Genomic DNA, 12,601 nt, shown 5'->3' on the forward strand with positions numbered 1-12,601 from the left:
TGGAGATGTTGGAGAAGCTTCCGAATGAGATGGGGGAGGTGACTTCCTGACCAGACCAGAGTCTACTCGAACCCAAGTTGCTTGAGCGGGATCAATGGTGAATGCTCCTGATATGAAAATAATAAGCACAATGTGTAAGATTGAGATTTAGCATGTATTTCTTCTCAATGATTAGAGATGACTGTGGCCTTTGCAAGCAATGGGATGACAGAATGAATCCTGAAATGAGCAAGGTATGACAGATGCGACATGATAGTAAAGGGGAATGCCACTAGTCTAAGGAAAAGTCAAAAACTAGAAAGTTGTAGAGCTTTTCGAAATGTTCGAAACAAGTATAAATGCAAATTTTTTGGACAAAAAGAAAAAACCTTATGGCCATTTTAGTAACCTAACCATACAAGCCATTTCTAATTATAACTCTTCATTTCTTTATTATTTTTCTAAAACAAAAATGATGTCACTAACCACCTCATCACATGTTGGACATTTTTGCATGTGGCCTCCTCGTGTAGGATGCCCACTTATGTGGCCGACCCACATGGGTGGGTCCACATGGACCCCTATCTTGTGGCCTTTAGCCCAATAGGCCTTATGACATGTATTTTGAGTTTTTTTTCAATAAAAAATCAATAAAATCCTTTAAATTCAAAATTATTATTGATGAACCCAACCCATATGACATTTATAGTGCAGCCCTAACATATGGTCAATTAATCCCCGTTAGAAAAAATAATTTCGCAGACCGAAATGCCCTTATTTGATGAGTACACCTCAAAAGTGACCAAAATGCCCTCGAATGGGATTGCCTTCGAAGAAGGAAAGTCAAAAAATAGAAAGTCTTGAAGAAAACTTTCAAAAATAGAAAGTTTTGAAAATCACTTTATTCGGTGGACGACATTAAACAGGATCATTTGGCATTCCCCGAAAATGCTCAAAACGCCTTCAACACTCAAAATTTTCAAATCAAGCGAAACCCCTGAGAGGTCTAAATTTAGCAGGTTTTTCAAAATTCATTGAATCACTCAAGATTTTTCAGACACAACCCGGGGGTCAAATGAAACACATTGGAAATGACCAAATTACCCCTGTGGTGCAAAAATTGATAAAATTACGGAAAACCCTGATAAATTCCAAAAATAGCAGGTTTTCTTACTTGATTGGAAACTTGAATTCTCATCTTTTGGAGACTAATGGAACACCCTAGAGACCTTCGTGATTGCTACTCAACTTCAAAACACCTAAAATGAGGTGAAATTCACCCTAAATGCAAGAAGGCCTAACTTAATGCAGATGACTAACACAGACCAAACAAACATTTCGCTTTTTAAAGCATAGCAAAATGGGGGGGTGTCTACAGATGCCCCTCTTTGGTAAAGATGACGTAGTCATCGAATACCAAAGCAAAAGTGACAGAACCATTTTGCACAATGCAACCGAAATGCTTCATAAAGCAAAACCCTAGACGAAGTCCTAGAATTTTGAAAAATTGGATTATTATGATGAAATTCTTTGTCATAGAGGTACTAAGTTTTTTCTCTAGGGCAGAAGAAAGAATTTTTTTGGTTTAGAGGCTCATGCGCTTTTACTCTAATCCAAAAGGAAGAAGAATATATCGATTCAGATGCACTTCTACTTTTTCTCTGAAAAGAGGAGAAATGAAAGATGGAATTTCGATCGAGAGGCACTTTCGCTTTTTCTCTGAAAGAAAAATGAATTTTCAATCGAGAGGCACCTTCGCTTTTTCTCTGAAAAGAAAGGAAGAAGAATTTTCAATCTAGAGGCACCTTCACTTCTTTTTTTTTGAAAGAAATGAGAGATTTTCAATCCAGATGCACCTTCACTTTTTTTCTGAAAAGAAATCATTTTCGATCCAGAGGCACTTTTGCTTTTTCTCTGAAAAGAAAGGAAAAAGAATTTTCGATCCAGAGGCACTTTCGCTTTTTCTCTGAAAAGAAAATTAAAGATAGATTTTCGATCGAGAGGAACTTTCGTTTTTTCTCTAAAAAGAAAATGATGATGAATTTCGATCCAGAGGCACTTTCGTATTTTCTCTGAAAAGAAAAGGATGTTGAATTTCGATCCAGAGGTACTTTCGCTTTTCTTTGAAAAGAAAAGGAGGTTGAATTTGATCCAGAGGCACTTTTGTTTTTTCTCTAAAAACAAAGGAAAATGAATTTTCGATCCTGAGGCACTTTCGCTTTTTCTCTGGAAAGAAATGGAAAATGAATTTTTAATTCAGAGGCACTTTCGCTTTTTCTCTGAAAAGAAAAGAAAATGAATTTTCGATAAAGAGGCACTTTCGCTTTTTCTCTAAAAATATAGAAATTTTCAATCCAGAGGCATTTTCGCTTTTTCTCTTAAAAGAAAGAAAAATAAATTTTCGATCGAGAGGCACTTTCGCTTTTTCTCTAAAAAGAAAATGGATGATGAATTTCGATCTATAGGCACTTTCGCCTTTTCTCTAAAAAGAAAGGAAAATGAATTTTCGATCTAGAGGCACTTTCGTTTTTTCTCTAAAAAGTAAAGGAAGAGAATTTTCAATCCAGATGCACCTTCGTTTTTTCTCTGAAAGAAATAATTTTCGATCCAGATGCACTTTCGCTTTTTCTTTGAAAAGAAAGAAATTTTCAATCCATAGGCACTTTCGCTTTTTCTCTGAAAAGAGAAGGAAAATGAATTTTCAATCGAGAGGCACTTTCACTTTTTTCTGAAAAGAAAGGAAAATGAATTTTCGATCTAGAAGCACTTTCGCTTTTTCTCTAAAAAGAAAATGGAAGATGAAATTTGATCCAGAGGCACTTTCATTTTTTCTCTGAAAAGAAAAGGAAGATAGACTTAATTTGAACTTGATTTGATGACTTGAAATGAACGTGAATTTGAAAATTTGAAATGGACATGAGTTTATGATTTGAAATGAACTTGAATTTGGAAATTCGAATGGACTTGAGTTGATGATTTGAAATGAACTTAAACTTGAAGATTTCAGCATGAACTTGAATTTGATAAATTTGAAAATTGATGAACTTTAGATGTGTGAAATTGGATTCGAGGACAAATAGATATTGTGGAAGACCAAAATTCAAACGAATGACGAGACAACGCATATCAAGAACTAAATGCAACAGCTATTGACATTTATCCCTAGAGAAGAAATGATGAAACATGACTTATGAGAATTACTAAGAATGCTTTCAGTAACTTTTAAGAAGAGGTTACTGCCTAAAGACCATTGGTCTTCATTGCTGGAGATTCTTAGTATTCACAATTGAAACCCTGATCTAAATACCTGAACTGGTAATCTAGAACAATGGCTCTCTTGGATACTGAAATTGGATGGTGGGATTTTTTTTCTGGCAGGTATTTTGACAAACTTTTCTCAACGGTAATGGTATGCAATATGTTGGAAAGAAATTCTGAATTTTAATGTTTCATCTTGCTGAGGAATCGGTCCAACCACTGTCATGTATGAGACTCTCCCAAACCTATAGTGCCTTTCTGGGACATGGTTTTCTTATGAAAACTGTGCCTTTTAACGTTGTGCTTCTAAATTCTTTCTGAAGTGGCTTGCTTAAACCGAATCTTTCATATGACGACTCATGAAGTTCTTCAATCAAGATTTGTATGGCTCAAGTGTAGTTGCAGATAAGCTGACGTCTTACCTCTTTCACCAAGACAGTTGTGACTTTTGGGCTCAAAGACAATTACCAACTCTATTCAAAGGAGAAATCTGGTAAAAGACACTACTCGAATAATCGAGAATTTCTGAAAGAATAGAAATGGATGGACTGACTAGACCAACTCAAAGTGATGCTTCTGACTTAGTTAACATTTTGTTTAGTAGGTCTGACATTTCAAAGAGTAATTTTACAATTATAAACACTGAACTTCTCCTTTTAAAACAGTAATACTCTAAGGGTTTGATTACTACTTCTTTGATTGCTTGATCTCATGCCCCTAGTTTCAAGGATGAAAAGTGTGCAGGCTTGAACTTCTTGAATCCTCGATCTTGATGCTGGATATAGCTTTTTTGGATATTTTCTCCTACCACGACCAAGTCGCCCTTTTCAGGTTTTCAACTTGGCGGACCGTTTGACCTTAACTTTTGCCTGAATCCCCCATTTGGGTTTTTAACTCAGCAGGTTATCCCCTTAGCTTTTGCCTAAGCCGCCCTTTCGGGTTTTCAACTTAGCAGGGGAATGATCTTAAATTTTGCCTAGACCGCCCTTTCAGGTTTTCAGTCTAGCAGATCTTCAAACTCTATTCTTTTCTTTTCTTTTCTTTTCTTTCCTTTTTTTGCATTGGGACCTAAATCCTTGATTCTGAACACCGGAAGGACGTTATAGGTAAGATGGGCTTTTTCAAAGAAAGGCTTATAGCTTTGCAAAAATTTCGATTGAACCCATAAACAAGTTGCCTACATATCCCAATGTAGTAATTAGGTCGCGCGTAGTTCAGGGCAGATGCCCCTAGTTTGAAGGTAAACTGATTTTTTTTTATTGACTCTATTTTCTTTTCTTTTCTCTTTTTTTTATTGACTTCTTTCTTTTGATTGATTGACACTCTCTATTCTTCTTTTTAGAACTATTGAATTTTTCTTTTGAAATGACCGAACTCGGTTTGACCGAGCTGCCTACGTACGCTAGTGTAGGGATCATGTCTCGCGTATTTCGGGGCTGATGTCCCTAGTATAATGGGTTTTGAAAGAAAATATTATTCAGGCCCAAAGGGGTTTGCAAAAAGGGTATCCTTTTTCACACTCGGTCATGAACTTGGGATTTGTTCGGCCAAAGGAGGCCTTCCAATGTTCAGGTTTGGAATTAATCTAGGTTGATAAATTTTCTTTATTATTTTTCTTCGCAAAGTTTGACGGCATTTTCACGTAAGAGATAATGGGTCTTCTTCTTTCAAGATTCTGATATGCACTTTTGACTTTGATGGAGCGAAACTTGTTCTTTAACATCCTCCATTTACGAATCGGTAACTTTTGATATTTGACGATCGCTTTTCAATAGTTGCTTTTGAACTCTTATCTTGAATTTGTTGGTTTCATATTATGAATTTGGGAGCCAAGGTCATTAACTGGGGATATGAAAGTTGTTTCCAATCCATGCCCCTAATATAATATATGTCTCTAACTTCCTCCATTCTCTTTAGCTTTCTATCGATGTCTTGCCTCTAGTATCTGTTATAGCGCTTCTAGATAATCCTCTTATCTTCGAAATGAGTTTATTTCGCACTATTTTGGAGGGTAATGCATTTCCAATTGGCATTTACTGGATTAAAATTTATGTGCCAATGTTTATCATTTCAAGTTTTTCTTTGAGAGGCTAGGCCCGGCGCTCTTCCTCTTATTTGAACATATGCTTCCAATCAAGGGGAGTTTCGTCGGTATCTCTTTCCTCATTTGAGGAGGGAGTCTTTTTTTTTATTAAGATTAGAAGCAATTACTGAAACATTATTGGGAAGCAAATTTCATTTAATAGAAAGACACTATAAATGATGACCTATCCTAAACATGCTCATGATTCACAATTTTTGAACTTGAAAATAAATGCAGAAAAAGACTCACCCGGACTAGGCGTTGACTCTATAACCTTGTAAGACTAAACTCAATTTTCGAACTAACATATTATCCTAGGACTCTATCTAAGATGCTATATGGTCCTATCTAATTGCAAGACATCCCTTAGACTAATGCAGGTGAACCTACATCCTAGGTAACCAGGCTTGTCCTATGGGAAAAAGGGGTAACTAGTGTAACTAGATCTATAACTCAATTGCTAATAATAGCAATCGGGTGTGATGATGCTGAACTCCCTAACTCTAGGATACCCTAGAACCTAGGACACAACACGAGGTAAGTGTTCCTAATTGATTCTAAAGGTCCTTACGAAGAGATACTGTTATCCAACGGTTTCAAAAGCATTGATCAAATGATCTTAATTTATTAAGTAAACGATTTTCAATTTTTTATAGATTTTTTATTCCTAACATCTAAGGAATACCAAAGGCTCTATGGTTGGCAAATTTCAGCCTTGAGTTGCATCCATGGAAAGGCATCGTACTCTCAATCCTTGCACAATTTAACATATAAGTTATAGTATATTATTGCCTGGCATGTTTCTCAGGATTTCCGTGGACAGTGGACATTGGAACCAACAACATACTATAATTTATATGCTCAAATTATGCAGGAATGATCACAATCAGTATACGATTATGAATGTGATCTCGGCAGTTAAACCGTCACAACATAGTCAATTTACAAAGAGAATAAATGATCTCTAGGGTTTCTGTTTCAAATAATTTTAAGGTTAAATATATGATGAAAAATTGGGGTTTACTGAAAGTTTTCGCTGACTTTTGTGTTGATTTGCTATTAAGTTGTGATTTAATAACATTAAGACCAGATTGCTAGGATTACACAGACACCCTTAGCAATCAAACTTTAAATCAATTGAAACTTTTTCAATAATAAGATATGGATGATTCTAGCTCACTGGAAAATTTTCATGAATTTTCATCAAGATTTACTACCAATTTCCAATTTTTCAAAATTCAAGTCGGATTGTAGATTAACACAGTAACTAATAGCATATGAATCTCAAATTATTCCAAACAATTTCATAGATTTTTATTACGATTTGATATCAATGAAAAATCACACAAAAATCGGATGAATTCAAAGAATCAATTAAAAGTCAAACTTAATGATATCCTAAAATGAAGAAAAAATTACAGTAGATATTAAATAAATTATAAGATTTTTTATCAAAATTTCAGAACCTAAAAATTAAATATTCTCCATAAAATCAATTTTTAAATGGAAAAGATCAATTTGCTTTCTAGGAATCAAAACCCATTTATTAAAATAAATTGTAAAACTATATCAAAACAATATAAAACCCTTTGAAAATTTTTCTTTAACATTCTAGTAACTTAAGTTACTGGTTTGTAAAGAAAAATTTGTAAAATTCATTATTTTGATATGAAAAGAATTACAACACGCAAAACGGAAAATCGAATAGAAAACTGTAAAGAACATATAATTTTTAAAATTTATTTCCATGAAATATTCAACTTATAATTAATCTTGAATTCTGTAAAATTTCATCAATTTTCAAAAACGTTTAATATTTATTAAAAATACCCCAAAATTAAAATATTTTAAAACAGGATTAAAAAAATTCAAAAAAAATCCAAAACTTTTTGGGTGGTCTGGAAATCCAAACGTTGGTTTGGAACAAGATTTTACGAATTTTGGACATGGTTTGATGTAATTTTGGGTTCGTTCATAAAGAAATAGAAAGGGGTTATTTTTTGAAAAATAGAATGAAAAATAAAACGGCCAAACCACGATTGGAAATTAAGTTTCCAGTAGTATTTTATTTTATATAAAACTGAAAAAATATCAGTTTTTAAAGAACCCACGTTTCAAACACTTGCTTTGATAATCCAATTTAAATCCATATTGATTAAAAAATGAAAGAAAATCATTATTAAATGGAGAAAAATTAAGTTTTTGGTGAAATTCTGAATTTTGAAAACTTATAATCTATATTATAACAAACTGGAATTTGAAGGAAAAATTCATTGATTTGATCTATCAAAAGTAAAACCCTAGCATGCTTTTCTACTTTTGATATTACAAAGATAAAGATCCAACCGTTGATCGCGCTCCTTGTCTGTAGGGTGCGTAGATTCGAGGTATACGCTTTGTCGCACCCTTTTATACACTCTAGAAACCCCAAAGAATAAAAAATTAGCCTTCAATATGTTGAATGTATTGAATATGTGAAAGCACTTTGTGAAGAACTAAGTGGAAGAGATGAACACCAAAGCAACAAAAGAGATGAATGAATTCCAAGGAGGAAGAGAGGGATGGATGAATTTTCTAGAGAAAAACCAAAGGTTGTGCTTGCTTTGTTTTTATAGAAAAAGTTAGGGTTAGATTGGATTTGGAAGTTTCCAATGTGAGAACTCCTACCTTTAGTTAGTTTCCAATTCTCACCTATAGCTTGCTTTTTCCTTACCTTCTAAATTGAATTTAATTGATTTCTTGCAAGCCAAGCAATGCTAAATTGCACAATGGAGATCCTTCAAGATCAATCTAAGAGTCTTCTCACATAGGAAACTAGCTTTTATGAATGATTTTCGTCCAAAAAGGGTTGCCCGATGTTTGAGCTTATTTTTGACCTATTTAGAGGCTGATTCAGGTAAAAGTCATTAACTAAAAAGTTGTAGATCTTTTCGAGACGTTCAAAACAAGTATAATTGCAAGTTTTTTGGATAAAAATATGAAAGGTTATGATCATTTTAGTAACCTGACCATACAAGCCTTTTCTAATTATAACTCTTCCTTTCTTTATTATTTTTCTGAAACAAATATGATGTCACTAACCACCTCATCTCATGTTGGACGTTTTTGCATGTGGCCTTCTCGTGTGGGACACCCACTTATGTGGCAGACCCACATGGGTGGGTCCACATGGACCCACATCTTGTGGCCTTTAGCCCAATAGGCCTTATGACATGTATTTTGGATTTTTTTCAATGAATATTCAATAAAATCCTTCAAATTCAAAATTTTTATTGATGAACCCAACCCATATGACATTTATAGTGCACCCCTAACATATGGTCAAACCATCCCGATTAGAAAAAATAATTTTGCAGACCGAAATGCCCCTATTTGATGAGTATACCTCAAAAGTAACCAAAATGCCCTCGAACGGGATTGCCTTCGAAAAATGAAAGTAAAAAATAGAAAGTCTTGAAGGAAACTTTCAAAAATAAAAAGTTTTCAAAATCACTTTATTCGGTGGACGACATCAAACAGGACCATTTGGCATTCCCCGAAAATGCCCAAAACGCCCTCTACACTCAAAATTTCCAAATCAAGCGAAACCCCTGAGAGGTCTAAATTTAGCAGGTTTTTCAAAATTCATGGAATCACTCAAGATTTTCAGAACTAACCAGGGGTCAAATGAAACACATTGGAAATGACCAAATTACCCCTGTGGTGCAAAAATTGATAAAATTAGGGAAAACCCTGAGAAATTCCAAAATTAGCAAGTTTTCATACTTGATTGGAAACTTGAATTCTTATCTTCCGGAGACTAATGGAACCCCCTAGAGACCTTCGTGATTGCTAATCAACTTCAAAACACCTAAAATGAGGTGAAATTCACCCTAAAATGCAAGAATGTCTAACCTAATGCAGATGACTGACACAGACCAAACAAACATTTCGCTTTTTAAAGCGCAGCTAAATGCGGGGTGTCTACAGTCAACTATGTGATTATGGGTTTGTAGTAGTCTTAAACCCCGACAAATGCTTTGTTAAGAATAAGATAGATGGCAATGTGTAATTCATAGGTTCTAGAGACAATAACATTTACACCATTGGAATAGATGATCTTAGATTACAAAATGTAACATGTTTTAATGCCATTAGTGAAGATTCTTGGTTATGGCATAGGAGGTTGGGTCATGCCGGAATGGATCTCATTTCAACCCTCTCCTCAAAAGACATAGTTAGAGGTTTGCCTAAGCTTAAGTACACCAAAAATCACATTTGTAGAACTTGTCAATTGGGCAAACAATTAAAGAGTTCATCTGCCCCTAAAAATATGATCTCTACCACTTACCCCTTCCAACTACTTCACATGGATCTCTTTGGACCAATGAAGACAAGTAGTTTAGGTGGAAAGAGGTATGTATTTGTTATTGTGGATGACTATTCACGATTTACATGGGTCATATTTTTAGCACATAAAGATGAAACCTATGAAAATTTCTCTAAGTTGTGTAATCAAGTTCAAAATGAAAAGGGTATTGCCATATCTTACATTAGAAGTGACCATGGAACGGAATTTGAAAACATACATTTTGACACTTATTGTAATGATCATGGTATAAAACACAACTTCTCGGTACCTAGGACACCTCAACAAAATGAGGTTGTAGAAAGAAAAAACCAAACCCTTCAAGAAATTGCTTGATCAATGTTACATAAGAATGATCTCCCTAGATGCTTTTGGGCAGAAGTGGTTAGCACCGCTTGTTATATAATTATTTGGGTGTATATGAGGCCAATTTCTAAGAAAACACCTTATGAGCCTTGGAAAAACTTGAAACCCAATATAAGCTACTTTATGGTGTTTGGTTGTAGATGCTACATCTTGAATATCAAAGACAACTTGCATAAATTTAATAAGAAGTCGAATGATGGCATATTCTTAGGGTATTCTACACATAGCAAAGCACATAGAGTGTTTAATAGAAGAACCTTAGTTGCAGAAGAATTCATGCATGTTACATTTGACGCCAATACCTCAAGAAATACCACACGATGAAGATGAACCTATTGAAAGTTCTTTGCCTAAAAATAGTGTATCTCCCCAAGAAGCTACAAGTGATACATTGCCTATTGTGGATGTTGAGGATGAAGAAAATGACTCACTACCTAGGGATAGGAGAATATTGGTAGATCATCTAGAATCCCAAATCTTAGGTGATGCCACATCTCATGTAAGAACTAGATCATACTATAGAAGTGTGAGTAACAATTTGGCATTCCTATCTGAATTGGAATCTAAATCCATCAAGGAAGCCGAAAATGATGAATATTGGTTAATGGTTATGCAAGAGGAATTGAATCAATTCGAAAGGAACAAGGTGTGGAGGTTAGTGCCTAGGCCTAGTGATCACCCAGTTATTAGCACAAGATGGGTGTATAGAAACAAAATGGATGAAAATGGAATAATCACTAGGAATAAGGCTAGGCTTGTAGCACAAGGGTACAATCAGGAGGAAGGGATAGATTATGATGAGACATTTGCTCATGTTGCCCCTATGGAAGCTATTAGGATACTTTTGGCATATGCATGTCATAAATGATTTAAATTGTATCAAATGGATGTCAAAAGTGCCTTCCTAAATGGCTATATCCAAGAGGAAGTGTATGTTGAGCAACCTCCAAGTTTTGAAGACTACAAACATCACAATCATGTCTTCAAGCTTGATAAAGCTTTATATGGATTGAAACAAGCTCCTAGAGCTTGGTATGAGAGAATTTGTACATTCCTTGTAGAAAAGAGTTTTGAGATGGGCAAAGTGGATAAGACATTATTTATCAAAAAGGAGAATCATGATATCCTCTTTGTCCAGATCTATGTAGATGACACCATATGTGGCTCAACTAATTAAAAGATGTGTGATGAATTTGCAAATTTAATGAAAAATAAATTTGAGATGAGCATGATGGTTGAGTTAACCTACTTCTTATGACTCCAAATCAAACAATACCAAACCGAAATATTTATAAATCAAGAAAAAGTATACAAAGGAGTTAATGAAGAAGTACAGGATGGATAGCAGTAAGACATCAAGAATTCCAATGAGTACAACTGCTAAGTTAGAAAATGATGAATTTGGCAAGTCAGTGGACCAAAAGATGTATAGGGGTATGATAAGTAGTCTACTCTATTTGACAGCCAGTAGACCAGATATTATGTTTACTGTGTGTCTTTGTGCTCGTTTTCAATCGGATCCAAAGGAGTCTCATCTATTTGCAGTCAAGAAGATCTTCAAGTACTTAAGATGAACCCAAAGTCTGGGACTATGGTATGAAAGATCGTTTCAGGGGGAGTTTCAAATGTATGAATCACTTGCTTATCATGATATGTTTACTTATTTTTCTTTAGATTTTTCAACAAAAAAAAAACAAAAAATGCTCTCATTCAAAAGCTTAAGGGGGAGTTTTAAAGCTACTCAACATGAATCACTTATTGAATATATCCATGTTTATGTATGCGCTTAAACTTGATAAATTTTTCTTTTTGTCGATGACAAAAGGGGAAGAATTTTTAGAAATTGATTATCTATTCATGTTCCATATGCACTATTTGCCTTCACTTGTTATTCTTCCTTTGTGCATATGTTGAGGGGGAGTTCTTGCATTCACTTGCCTATCATGTTACTCCACACACATCTCATAATCAATTTTGTTTGTCATCATAAAAAAAGGAGAGATTGTAAGTCCAAGGGCTCATTTTCTTACCTTGTATTGATGATTCTCAAACTAAATTGATTGTGTTTTTTAATACTAATCAATTTGCCTTAAAGTGTTGTGTTAAGATAGGTTGATCATGGAAGGAACCAACACACCACTTGGTCATGCTTGATTATGAACCAAACAAATGACAAAGGAGCTAGAGCATACTTGGAAGGATCACATCGTGAAGGATCAACCAAGGAGAAGCTCAACACCATCATCTCAAACAAGCACACAAATGGAAGATCTATGAAGACCAAGACCAAAGAGAAGTGTAGCTATACTTAGACTCGTTGTACATCATTTCTCTTTGGATTTCTAAGTCAGGACAAGCTTTTTAAAAATATGTTTTCAAAAAGACTAACACTCCCCGTACTAGAACTTAAATGGTTAAGTGAATGTTCATGAGGTGGACCAACATATTTGGACCCTCATAACATTCCATTTATCTTGTTAAAATTGAGTTCCAAAAGCCCAAAATAAATCAGCAATAAATTCAGAAAAATCTGCTGAAGTTAGACTTCTCGGAACTCCGAGAAATGA

The 12,601-nt window shown here is 34.6% G+C and overlaps 1 long non-coding RNA gene across 1 annotated transcript in view; it reads left to right on the forward strand.

The window, feature by feature from the left end:
* The window catches only part of LOC143887474 (uncharacterized), a 56,149-nt gene extending 43,871 nt beyond the window's left edge, over positions 1 to 12,278 (forward strand). The window contains exon 3 of the long non-coding RNA XR_013254197.1: positions 12,130 to 12,278. This is a non-coding gene — a long non-coding RNA (uncharacterized LOC143887474). The remainder of the gene's footprint in view (positions 1 to 12,129) is intronic.
* The last annotated feature ends 323 nt before the right edge of the window (positions 12,279 to 12,601 follow it).

Source organism: Tasmannia lanceolata, unplaced genomic scaffold (genome assembly GCF_043159265.1).
Source record: "Tasmannia lanceolata isolate RefF3 unplaced genomic scaffold, GAP_Taslan_0.1 ptg000012l, whole genome shotgun sequence".
Classification (NCBI taxonomy): domain Eukaryota; kingdom Viridiplantae; phylum Streptophyta; class Magnoliopsida; order Canellales; family Winteraceae; genus Tasmannia; species Tasmannia lanceolata.